Raw genomic sequence first — 13,945 nt, forward strand, 5'->3', positions numbered from 1 at the left:
TCTGCTGCAACTGAAAATGGAAGAGCAACTAAACAAACAGCAATGGATGTTGATTCATACATCAAATCTAAATGAAAAATAGCATTAGCAGCTGACACTGGGGGGGGTTGTTCTGTTTTGGGGGGTTTCAGTAAATTTCTGAGCAACGAGTCTGAACTGTACTGATGATGCCCAGGGTACAGCAGAGTCTCTGTTTATCAATCCTGGATCCAGGACTAACCCAGTACTTCCTAGTGTGCATAGCAAAAAACCCAAATGTGCACAAGATGAAACAACCCCACAAAGCGAACAAGGGAAAGCTTGAAAGTGATGTTCCCTTCTAAATGAACTGGAAATAAAATGCACTTACCGCTTTGACAGCAAATCACCAGGTAATTGTTTCTTCCCACAGACATTATTGTAACATAGACAAAAATTGGTCACCATTAAACAAAGTTTACTCAGTGGCATTTTTACTGTTCTGCTGATGGGCCAGTTAAGAAAACACTGAATAAATTATGAAACAATAGAAGGAAGATGGCTCTTTATAAGCTGTGTTCGATATAACAATTTTAAAAGGCTATAACACAAGCTTATTGAATTTGGCAGGGCTTATAAATCCTAACTCCCATTAGTGTGCTGCAACTCAAAAGAGGTATTCTTCACTTTGTCATTGCAAATCTCAGGTTTAAGTGGTCCCAGTGCAAAATGATAACTTACTCACATGCTTGAATGTTTCCATGCACAGACCACAGGTCAAACATCTGGTAAAATGCAGCACTCAGTACTCCAACCTGTCCTGTTCATGCTTGTGTGAGAATTGGTTTCTACATACCCAGCAGGCCAAATATTTCTCTCATTTGAGATTTCATTGGAAGTGCTGTTTTGGTAGAGTTTTTTGAGGGTTTGGGTGGGGTTTTTTTAGGAATTTTGACCCTCTTGAGCAGATTTCTCTGATTTGGTGATGCAAAAGCTCAAAGGAGTGCCAGAGCATTTCAGTTGGGATGCCCATGGGCACACACAGCCAGTTTAGTGGCAAACAAGCCACCAGAGGGTGTTTGGGGACCCTTTGATGCTGTTGCAGGAACTGAAGCAGTTGCCTACAGAGCCTTTCTGGCACTGAATGATCTTGTTTTGTGGAGTAAGGCTCCCAGTAAATAACCTGGCCTTGACAGATGATCTCCTCATGCATTTGGCCAAAAGGCCAAATGCAGAAATAAGCCTGTAGAATTTTAAAGGGAAGGAGGGTCTTTCCCCCTTTCCCTACATAAGCATGCTAACATAAAGCTGCTCCAAACAGACAACTCTTCTAGAATATTCTCTTACAGGTAGATTCAAATCATTTAGAGGAGAACAGGACTGGGTCATTTAACACTGATTTTGAAAGTAATACAAATTTTAAATATGTCAGAGGCTTAACCAGTGGAAGCTGCTAGAAATGCAGCTGCTCCAAGCCTAAAATGCCAAACTGCGACAAGAAATAAATTATTCCAAAATTTGCCATAAAAGCCTGAAGATTTCTACTTTCATTCTGTAGAAGATATCCAGCTCTGCACAGACTTCAAATGAAAACATACAAATATTTTGTTGTAAGAAATTCACATTATCCTACTGTATTTTTCAATTAATTTCTGCTTTGAATTTGCAGCCGCAAAACTGAAACAAAACTCCATGTTGCAATGATTGTGAATAAGATCTTCCTATAGAACAATATTAACTTGAAAAGACTTAAACAGAAGGACATGAACAAAAGACCAGTAGGATGTGATAAAAAAAAAAATCTGCACATCTTTAACATTTTCTGAATCAAGTCAATGTAAATTTTAATGGCTCCAGTTAAGGATATCTATATACATATAGCTTTGTATCACTGCACAAAAAAACTGTGTTTTCACTTTGGCCTGATAAATGTGGAGTTTTACAGGGACTAGGATGAGGCATCTCTTTTTACATCTCAAAAAAGCTTTCCAGAGTTCTGTACTCTAGATCTACCTTGAAAAAAATGCAGCACCATTTAAAAAGAGGGATTAGAAAATCCATAAAACAGACAAATCTGTTTCTCCAGCAACACAAAGAGTTAAACTAGAAACCAGAAGTTCAACACTTGTGCTGGTGTGAAAGCACACTAAGAGAACTGACATTCCAGGTTTACAGCAGAAGATCAGTGATGCTGTGATGACTCCTGGGATGGACTGGCTCCTGAACACCAGCCTTCAGTTAAGAGCTTTCTTTCAATACACACAATAATATTTGGACAGCTCCAATAGAGCAGGATTTACTGCTCTGCTCCTACAGCCCCCTCCCTCTCTAGGATGAGTGCTTTTGAAATACTAATGATTTTATAAGCCTCCTTCTTTTGGTGAGCACAGAGAGAGTAACAGCTTTGCACTAAGTCAAGTGAAGTGAGAGAAAGTGATATTCTTCCAGGTCACACTGAAAAACCAAGACAGCCAAAGAGCTGCATTCAGAGCATGAATCTCAGCTCTGATCCAGGAGCTGCTAAAGCTGATGCAAGGCTCTCTCTGCTGACTTTAATGGGCAACAGACCAGGGCCCTTTGGCCTTAACCCATGGGTTAATCCTTGGCACAAGCCTGAAGATAAGTAATTGCAGAGCAGCCACACTTCTTAGTAAGCAGCACATCACGACAACAGCCAAATTTGCTTCACATGGATTGCGAACGTGCAGTGCACTGAAAAACACAATTCTCATTGTTATCACCTCGTTTTAACCCTTAGAAGTTGGACATTGCAGTCTGCTCCTTTGAAAAACAACCTCCCTGTGGACATGCCCTGTCACACCCCTTTGTTATTACAGGGTCAGATACTGCCCAGGATCCATAAGCTCTGTTGTTGCTCAGGTTTACTAGACAAGTGAAGGACACTCAAGTCCCTGCTACCTTCTCACACAAATGTACTGAAACTTTTTAAAATTCAGGTAGACTGATAAGGACTGCAAGTTTTTCTATGAAAGCAGACTAAATTAAGTACAAACTGTAAAGAGGGAGATTTTGCTCTAAGCTTTCATTTTGTTTATTTCAAAACAAATATTCCCTATAAAGAGTACTGAATTCCTATACATCTGAGAGTCCAGCTGTATTTTCGTTTAAGGTAATCACATTAGCCCAGACACTGACTGGACGCTAACAAAACCTTTTTTTTGAAATGTGCTCTAAATAACACATTTTGAGACGTTGTTAGACTAAATGCAAACAGAACTTGAGCCCTGATGTGCTCCACACATTAAATAAAAGGATTCCTAGAAGTTGCACTTTATGGGACATATCACACACTGCTGACGTCCTTGGATGCTCTGCCAGAGCCAAGATTAACGGCCCATTTGAAAGCCTGAAAATGTTTAAGAACTGAAAAGCTTGTGCTGATGGCTGAGCTCCCTCATGTTCCACTGAGATCAATGAATTTGAAAGCATTTGGCATCTTACATGATGGGTGAGCTCTGCTCCAGCTACCAAATCTTGATTAGTCCAAAATAGAAGAACTTTGAACACAGTCTTGGAAGAACACAGAGGAAAATGTGAGCTGTCATGGAAGAGAAGTAAATCTCTTCCCTGTCAACCACAGTGAATCTTTCTCTCTCTCATCAGCTTTCCTTTTTCCCCCATGACCCCAAGGAGAAGAAAAACAAAGTAAAAAATTTAAAAAAAATCGATTTTAATGGATAAGCTGGGACCACCTCATAGTGTATTTCTGACCAGCTATTCCCACCTCCTGGGAATTTCAACAAACATCATAAACAAAACCAGGTGGGAAACTGGTTTCATTTATTTTCATTTTACAAAGAAGTTCAGACTGAAATTGAGTTGTTTACAAAACTACAGGACTTTGAGGGGCCAGAAGAAAAAACTATGTCAATCTGAGATCCACAGTCCACATCTCACTAAAAGCAGGAGTATATTTAAGTAACATCCCCAGAATTAGCAATAAATAAAGAAACTCTGTTAAGATGCAGAGGCAAAAATCCTAGTTTACACAGCTGCACCAAGCCAAAGCATTTCATAAAACTATGCAGTACCTGAAAAGTTGAATTGCAGCCTCCTACAAAGTTGAGTTTCACAGCAGCTTACAGCAGGATGTGAGGGTGAACAATACACAGTTGTAACTGCAAAATCAATTAGAAAGAGGTGGAAGTAAGAAGGTGGAGTTTAGCCTGAACAGAGAGATAACTTGGAACATGAGTTCAGGTGATTTGAAACAAATGTTTCATCTCCCTGAGAAGATGGAGAGTACCATTTGCATTATGTGAAGCAGGGCTCAGACTGAAAACAGGAACATCAGCTAACTGGTCATCTTAAGTATTCCTCAGAAATCTCTCTCCAAAGCATGTCTCAAAGTACTGAAACTATAGGTGGGAAATATAGGATGAAAAAACTCATCTCAGAGGTTGAGACCCATCTGTGGCAGCTCTGCACCACCACCAGCTGGGTCAGAGCACACTTGAGCACAAGCAGGAGCACGTGAGGCTCCACAACCTCCCCAGAGTTCTCTGCTTATGAATGGGTGAATCGTTACTGCAGAGCCCTTAACCACAGGGCAGAGCCTTCAACGGGTTTCCATTTTCTTGACATGACAGTAAGTGCGTGTCAAAGAGAAAATGGCAACAGTCCTTTAATCAAAGCAAGGAGCAAGTTTTCACCAGTCGAAAACACAGATTAAGACTTAACTCTGATGAAGGTGCTGTCAGACCAGTAAGATTGAAAAAAGATTCACATCCTTGCAGAAATAGCCTAGAAAATGTCATTTGAGAGGAAAAATAGTTTGCCAGCACAAGCTGATCTGTGTGCAGCTCCTCTGCCATTTTTCATGCAGATTCAGAAAATGCAATTTCATAAGAAAAGGAAAAATTACCACTTCGTAAGAGCTGCAAAATTCAAAACAGCCCCTTTGCATCATTTAGCTGAGCAAAGGAGCTTAAAAAATACATTAAATTTAAATTTACTTTAATATCCTGGCAGATTGCTGGGGTGGTACGGACAGTCTTCCACACAATTCAGAATCAAATCACACTGCAAGTTGCAGAGTGTCCTGAATACTCTATTTTATTAGCACATAGAAAAGCAACACTCAGTACCAAACAGCATTTCCTTGAGCTCTTCAGACAGTGATGTGCAGACCCCACCTATGCAGCTGCACATTCACCAACATCTTTGTGTTATTTCATTTTCAGGAGAAAATGTGCAGACTGGGCAGAAAATGGACAGATTTCCAGTCAAAAAGTGACCACTGTCCCAAGAGTACAACTGTAGATGGATTAAGGTAATGTTGGGCTTTGTGTTGCCCCTTATCAGGCAACGCAGGGATGAAAGGAGCAATATTTGTCTGAACAGCTCCACCATCACCCTCCCACCACCACTCCCCTGCAGAACTCCAGTGTTATTTCTCCTAAATGGCAATAAATTAATCCCCAAGTTTCAGTCACAGAAAGGTTCTCTATAAAGGCTGTATGAGTGTATCAATTCCAAATGTTTACAGGTCACATAACAGACATAAAAACAGAAAAGAAAGGAAGATTGGAATAGGAGTCCAGAGGAAAGTGCAGTGAATGGCTGAAGGTGTCCCCAGTATGCGCCAGCACTCCAGGCTTTCCCCCAGCACTGCTGAGTTCTGGCTGCTTCCTCCAGGGTCAGCCTGGTGGCCAGTGCAGCCACCAGAGCAGGAGGAATTTTAAGTTTAAAAGCAGCACTGCATTAAGAAGTGACCTTGGCCAGCTGCCACCGCCCCAGCTTTGCCAGAAGCTGCCTTCCTCAATCACGCAGCACCTCCCAGCCAGATCACCTAAAGGCAGCTGTGATTGCTCCCTGCCCTAAAGCTGGAAACAGACACAAGACACAGGAAGCTGACAGAAAGTAATTCTATGAAAAATCTAACCCATTTACATCAATATCACAAGGAACATGTAGCACTGAAAGCACCAGGTAAATTCTTGCATTTCCTAGGCTTTGCAAAAGGAAAACGTACAAGATGAGGAGAAGACCAAGAGCAGTAGATTGAAGGCTGCGTTCGAAGAAAGGCAGATGGACTGTTCTGTCCTAATATGCAAAATATTTTTGGTTGATCTCTGCTTTGGTGTAAATGTTCTGAAATGAGACATAAACTAAACTTCACAAAGATTACCTGGTTTCCCTGGGCCTCAGTTCTCTACCTACAGTTCCCTAAGCAGCAGGGTAATATACACATGCTAAATGTAATGATGCAGTTCTGTTCAAAAGTAAGATCCACACAGGGACTTCATAACCCCCAGAGAAACTATACTCAGCAGCTCCTCTCTCTGAGATTTTTAAATAGATATACCAAGTGTTCATGCAGATCCCAGGAAGTACAATGATAATTTTCAGCAATGAAGATTAGCCAATTATTTCTTGTGAAGTATTCCAGGTACATGCTCAGATTTTAACTTGAACAGATTTTTCAGCACAATGTGATAGTACACAATGGGTTGTAACAATTTACGCCAGCTGAAGCTCTAATCCTGGACAGAACTAACCCTGGAGATATTACTTAAAGTAAAAAAAAAAATCAAACAAAGTAAAACCCAAATCCACTCCCACCTCCATAATCTCAAGACAAACAAGTTTAAAGAAAACAGGCACCATCCCAGGTGTGTGTTTAAGGCCTCTGTCTGCAAGTCTTCAATAAATCTGTCCTCAAAGTTCTGGCAGCAAGCTGTCTCACACCAGAGGTGTTACGAGGGAAGGAGCATAGCTTCAAAAATAAATCATTAATGAGTTGAGGTGGATTGTTATGCAACTCAAGAGCACATGGTGTACCTGATATCCACCTTAGAATGAGATGGCAGAGATGTTTGTTACTGCACCAAACAGCCACCACTCGTTTAACAAAGCCTCCCTCTGCCATCTTTTCCAATTTCTGGCCTTTTATTTTTTAATATGCTTTGAGTGGGGCATTTCCATGTCCAGATGTCACCCATGCAAGCTCCCAGGCAGGTGCAGCACTGACCAACACCTGAGCACTGCATTCCCTAGAGAGGGAATGCAGCTGCACTGCTGCTTTGCTGCAGCTCCTGCCAGCTCCCCCAGCTTCTCCTGCTCCCTTGACTTCTGCAGGGCAATAAAGAAAAAATCACATCTTCACACTGAACATCATCCACACAGACAGCAGGAGCCAGGCTGAGGCAACTGTTTCTTATGGATCTCACTTCAGAAGAAGCCAGGGATTCAGGACCAGGAGCTACAGCAAATGTGTTGCCATCACTCCAACACTCCTCTTTGATCCTGGTGTTTATTTACAGCTTCAGAGAACAAGAAGTTCATTCAGAAGCAATTTCTAAGCAACATCTCCTAAGTGTGGCTTATCTTTGTCTGAAGTTTTGACAGTGATCCGAAGAACAAGTTGGACAATCCCATTAACAGGAACAATCAGTGATTCAAGATCCAAGGATCTCAAAGTACTTTAGAGAAAATAAAATGGGTAACATCCATAGGAGATAAGTGTCAATTTTATAGCATATTTTACAGCAGGGTAGTAATTAACATAGGATAACAGAATTACCAAGAACATCACCAGAGCAAGGCAGGAATAAAATGAAAATTTGATCCTCATTTTCCAGCACTGTTTGAGCAATGCTGCTTTCCCTGCTGTGCAATTACTGCAGAATCCTGTTTGTCTCCACTGTTGCAGAAACTGAGGAGAGCTGCTCAGAAGCACAGCTCATAAGAGATAAACAGGAAGGCATTTCTGGTGAAAATTCAAAATGCCAACAAACAAAAAAATCCCATTTGACAGTAGAGATATTTTCATTTGGAAACACTGTGGATCTTAGGGGAGTTGTCGGCTGGGCCCATGGAAGCTGAGCATCTGCTGCTGAATGGCTGCATTCTTACCCTGCCACAGCTTTTCTTGCTAAGACTGCAGTACCATAGTCTTCAGAAATGGGAGACAGCACAAAAATAAGTATTCTGGGGAGTTCAGATATGGAGAATATAACATGTAATACCTCGGAAGCAATTTGACATTTCACAAAGGAAGCACACTCTGTTTCTGAAAGAAGTACTTCAGATCTCAAAAATAAGGATTTTGTTTTTAAAAAACGGACAAAACTTTTTGCAGAAGGCAAATTTTTGTACCCCTCAAAAAGATAATGATTGCATGGAAATATAACTGTATTTCCCTGCAAGTATTGTTTTGACCTTTTAAGCATCATTCTGAGCATTTAAGCTAATGCTTGGGACCAAAAATGGAAGTTCTACACCTTAAAAAAGCCATCATTTTTATGTAACATATAAGGTTAACAGAGTTCACTATTTTTCTCATAAATTCTATTCCTTTTTTCTCCCCCAGCCCTTCCAGTAGCCTGAGTCTCTTTGACTGTTGTGTCCACGTCCTGCAGTTTCACATCTAAACTAAACCCTGGGCACAATGACAGCACAATGAAGCCTTGATCAAGCACTCTGAGCTCTACTGTAAATACATGAGATGGGAAGATCTCATCCTATGTGCCCTCTATAAGCTCTGGATCACGTCCAGGACAAAGAGAAGTTTATTAATGCACACACATTCCTACTGGCCTTTGAGCTCTTTGGCAAAAATTGTTTTAAACAGGCCCCTGTGGAGACCGAATGAGCAGTATTCAAATATTTACATCGAACAACAGAGTTAATTACACTTCAAGACATCAGTAAGATTCACTCTGCTGCAACCTCAGCAACATACTCCAGTAAAGCAGCAACATAAACCATTTTCTGCAGTTGAGGCGGGCAGCTTTCCATCTGGGTTTCAGCTAAGGCAGGAATGTTTCTGTCGACAATAGAACCTCACTAATCAGCACTTCACTAATCCACACATTTTATTAACTTCGCCAAAAACTCACAGCCTCTCCCTGCCCCTCAGCACAGATTTAATAGCAGAGACCTCAAGCAAAGTCTTTCATTCCCCAAACACATTTTTTTAGGCAAGCGTTACGTGCATTTGAGTCAGACATTACAAAGCAGTTTGATAAATAATTTGAGCAAAACTAGTTATCACTGACAGAGCCAAATCTTATACATATCTGGAGAAGAGAACCCATGGCAACTTGAAGTTGAATCTACAAAAGAATATTTTATCAAAAACACTTAATCCTTAGTATCTCAGGATTTGGCCTTCTGTGAACAAAACAACATGCTCAAATGAAATTTACTTCCTTCCAAGTTAACACTGCATTTGCCCACTTACTTACTGGCTCACAAATTCACTAACTTTCAAAGAAATCTCCCTCCAGCCACTTTTGACACTTCATTCTTCCTTCCACAGAGCAGTCTGCATCCTATAGATGTAAGCCAACAGGAACAGCAAAGCCAAAACAAACCTTAAGCTATACTCTGGAATGAAAAGCTCTGTCCGTGCCAGTGTCTTACCTCTGTGTTTAGAACTTTTCATACCTCTGTGCCCCAACCATTAGTGCTGAATGTCTGCAGCTATGGCAGCTTCATTTTTCAAGCCCACCATAGATTATCCACATGCCACCACCTTAAAAATCAAACTAACAGACAGCACAACATTCATCATCCTTCCACTTCCAAGGGCATTTTTAAACAAGTGTGGAGATAACCAAACAGACTAACTTGCTGGGTTTTTTTTTCTTTCTCATCAATTATCCTTGCAATTGATAGAGAATATGAATAATACCATGTATGAATTATCTACAGGCATTTGTAGAGGAAAATAAAGGAAACTCATCCACAGAAAACCAGTAAATTGGATGGCATTTATACTGATCCATTTCTACATTTTTGTGTGGAATATCTAACATAGATAAGAATGTAATTTAAATTCCACAAATATTATTTCCTTAGTTGTGATTCTGTTAAGACAGAAGGGAAGATTCAACAAACAATGGAGTACTCAGAGGAGGAGAGAGAGGAAGCTGTGGTCTCACATGTTCAGTCCAAAAGCTACAGACATCCCTGCTCCATGGGACATCCTCTGCACTGCCCCAGCCCAGAGGAGCACAGACCTGGGCACTCCTACACAAGCTCACTTAGAGAGCTCATCTTTTATTAGCATCTGCTGCTCAAAGAGAAGATGGAGGTGGATACAGCCAGAGAATGAAGCCTTAGTTTGACCATCCCATCTGGCCCTGGGCTCCTCAAAATCTTATTTCCTCAGCCTAGCAAAGTTCAGATGGACACATCAAAAGCACAGTTCCTTCTGAGCCCTCAGGCCTGGCAGCACTCCTAGCTGAAGATGCATTGTGCTGGATTTACAGTGAACAGTGCTACAAACCTCAGGAATATAATAGTTTATGTCTGTTAATGATCTAATGAGTTTATTATATAGATCTGTACATTTTAAATTAAATCACACTCTTAGAGTAATGGAGCACAGAAAAAACTCTGATGAATCATAACTCTGAGACCAGCAGAAGTAACTCTTGCACCAAGCAGTAACATTGACTGCACATTCCCTCGCTATCATCATTTCTACTCCAAGTCAGTGCTTCTGTTCAATCCTTGCAATTAGCTCAGTAGGTCAAAACTGGAAAATACCATGTTGCATCTGAAGAGCTGAATGTCCTTGAGAGTTAAAGCAATGTTAGGATGTTTAGACTTTCTGCCTATACTTGAAAGACACTGGAAAGACAGGCTCTGTGCATCACTAGAGGCAAGATCCACACACCCACCTGTATGTCATTCTCAGCTTCCCACTGATGTTTACAGAAGGATATTTTGATTTATTCAAAGAGATGCCCTGCAAAACACCCACCTCACCAGAAGAGACATGATACTGTGGCAGGCACTGACTCTGCACATCTTTATCAGTTACCCCCAAACTGTGTGTTGTCTTAATTTTGGAAAACTTCTCTGCTCCTTGCCTCTTCACTTGAACTGTATTTAATAATAACCTTCATTTTGACTTTCTGTAGCATACACTGCCCACGAGTGAAAAATCAGAGGTACACAACTCTTCCATATAAGAGGGAGATTTTGTCAGGATTCCAGTGAAATTTATTGTCCCATACACACAAAGCTACTTGGCATAATAAGGAAGTGTACAGACAACAACTCATTCTCCTGTTTAAACTTAATCCCAGGTATTCCTTTTCAGAAGACAAACCTTCTCCCCTCACTGGTGGACAAGGAACAGAACTTGATAACCACCCTTCTCAAATTTTTTGAGGCAGCAAAAACTCCCTTTTAAAGGTTTGCTTAAATGTCTCCTGAGTTCAGGTGTCTGATCTTACCCTGACATGTTGGCTCCTCTCTTCTCTTCTATCCTCCTTACTGGATAAAATTCCACTTTTCATTATTGAATCTACGATGTCACAAACACACCTCACTAGGTTGTTCTCTGTTGTTCTCTGTTTTTAGAAGCACAGAAACTTTGATCAGACCAGTCTGAGATCAATGAAAGAGGGACTCATACCATGATCTGCTGAAATCACAGGGCTTTGTTGTATTGTAGTCTTAGCTGAGCACAAAGAACAGATTGACAAAACCATCTCTCCTAAGGCAACCTGCCAGGTATCCAAAATAATGGGAAACCTACCCTGAACTGTCATACTAATGGAAATCCTTCTCTGGCATGGCTATTTCAGTCAACTTCAGTACACACAGCATGATGCATGTGGCAGAGACTTCCTCTGTTATAGAGGATCAACAGCCTAGTGTAAATGATGTTAAGGAAAAGATTAAAATAAAAATGTGTCTACAGATGACTTGAAATAGTCAACCAATTGATTTGAGAAATTTGCAGACTCCATCATGCCTCTGAAAAGTGAATAAAACCACCTCTTCTACTTTATGGATTACACCCCATTTGTTCTCACTACTCCAAATTGCATTGTAAGTTTTCAGGTAAATTGAGGCAGAGGCAGGATGCCAGGGCCATATTGTGTGTGCAGCCACACATGCTGTAAGCATGTAAACACCCACCTATAAACAGGCACTGGGTTTATATAAACATACACACACATATAAATTCACTTTATAAACAGAGGCAGACCACACCTCAGTCTTCCAGTCTGCACAGAATTCCAACTCCCACACCACTGGGAATTTCAAGATATGTTCAAACTTGAAGTCTGTCCTGGGTGTGCTTTGACCTCTGAATTTTTGGGCCTAAGACAGATCTGAACTTGAACAGAAAGGTTTCACAGATCAATCTCCAAATCACCCCTCATATTTGAAAGAACCATTATATCAACAATAGCCAGAAAAAGAATTACAGAATTAATATGAACATAAATTAACAACCTTTAGAACAAAATTTTTTGATAGTTGTTATTTTTGTAAAGGGATTTAATAACCCAAAAATCAGGAGAGCCCAAGCATAGCTAATAAAATCAGTGTGAGGAGACATGATAAAATTCATGAGGTCTTTGTCTCCACCTACTGTATGGAGGAATAATAATTGTAACTCCCAGAAGGATACAGAGGAAATTAATTTATACCTTCCTCAATATAAAATCAATATTTATACCTTTCTCAATATAAAATCAATATAAAATCCAATATAAAATCCCAACATCTATTCCACAGAGATCACAGCACTTCAGCCTTTCCCAGTTACAACAGTTGCTGTCACAAACCTGAGAGACATCACAATGGCTGCCTTCACAGAGAACTGAGGTGCCCATAATTACTACAAAATGGCAACAGTTATGGTTTTATGGTTCACTCTTCCTTTACAACAAGAAGTTTTGAAAAACAAAAAACTGTTTAAAATAACTTACGTAAGCATAAGAGGGGATCTGGGAACTTCCTGAACAGGAATGAAAATTAAAAGCCTTCATAACATTTAGTTCAATCTTTTTTAATGACCAACAATTATATTTTAAAAACAAACCTGCAGAATTGCAGTCCAAACCTGCACAGGCCTGTGTACACTCTCAGGTGTAAAGGCGAAACAAATTAAACAAAACACTCTTAATTAAAACTGTCAATCTGTCAAAATCTGGAAAAGATTACATAGAAGTCTGATCTATGGTTGCCCTATACTTTGCACTGCATAATTTGACAAAATAAAATGTAGGTTATGAATTTTTTTCTAAAGACAGCTTTTTCCTGCTATTCTGGCACTCATCCAACCAGTTTATTTCTTTCCTACTGTCACTAAATTTCTGTACAATCAAAAGCTAAAATAAAGCTTTTCATTGCTATGGTCTTGGGGAGACCGGTGCCAGATTCTGCTTGAACAGAAACTGGGGGAGCCCCAGGAGTCCATTAAAAACTTGATTGAAAATGTCAGGCTGATGGCAGAGAACCAGCCAGCCTGCACAGCAAGGGGCACAGATGCACCCCAGGCAATTTGGTGTTTTTATTTATACAAACCACATGATGTTTCCAACCCTTAGAATGTGTTCAGGGAACAGATTCAAAAGTGCCAGAAAATTGAACTTTTGAACACACTGGTGTTGGTGAACAAGCCCTTTCAGAAATATGCCCTGAAATACCCAAGTATGTACTTGTAAAGGTGCATATTATGGGAAGCATTTTCTTTTCAAAACAATCTATCTAGAGTGCATGTTGCAGATCTGTGAGGACTTTTAGCTATTTTCAAAATTGTTTGTAGAATTTACATAAGCAGTTCCCATTTTAATATGAAAAAGAGAATATGGCTACTGTGGTAATTCCAAAATTTAATCCCTTTCCTCTCTGTTTACAAAATTATATGTGTTTTTCTTACTCCAACTCAAGAGCACACAACTCCAGCTCTTAGAGAACAGATGGACCTAAGGAGAGCAAAGACCTAAACCAGGTATAATAAACCTCAGGAAGATTGGTACAGTAACCACCCTGACAGAACCAAGTACTTGGATATAAGTACTGGAGGATTTTATGTACATGTCAGAGCTGCACCAGCAGTCACAGCTGGTGTTACCTCATTTCTTGGTTTTCACCTTCACTTCAGGCACTCCTAGAGCCTGCTCAAGTCATCAATTCATCAGGCCATGAGTGCTACATTAGAGACCCTCACCCTCCTCCTCCTCAGTGGATGCAGCAGGGTGAAAGG

This window comes from Molothrus ater, chromosome 19 (genome assembly GCF_012460135.2).
Source record: "Molothrus ater isolate BHLD 08-10-18 breed brown headed cowbird chromosome 19, BPBGC_Mater_1.1, whole genome shotgun sequence".
Lineage (NCBI taxonomy): Eukaryota > Metazoa > Chordata > Aves > Passeriformes > Icteridae > Molothrus > Molothrus ater.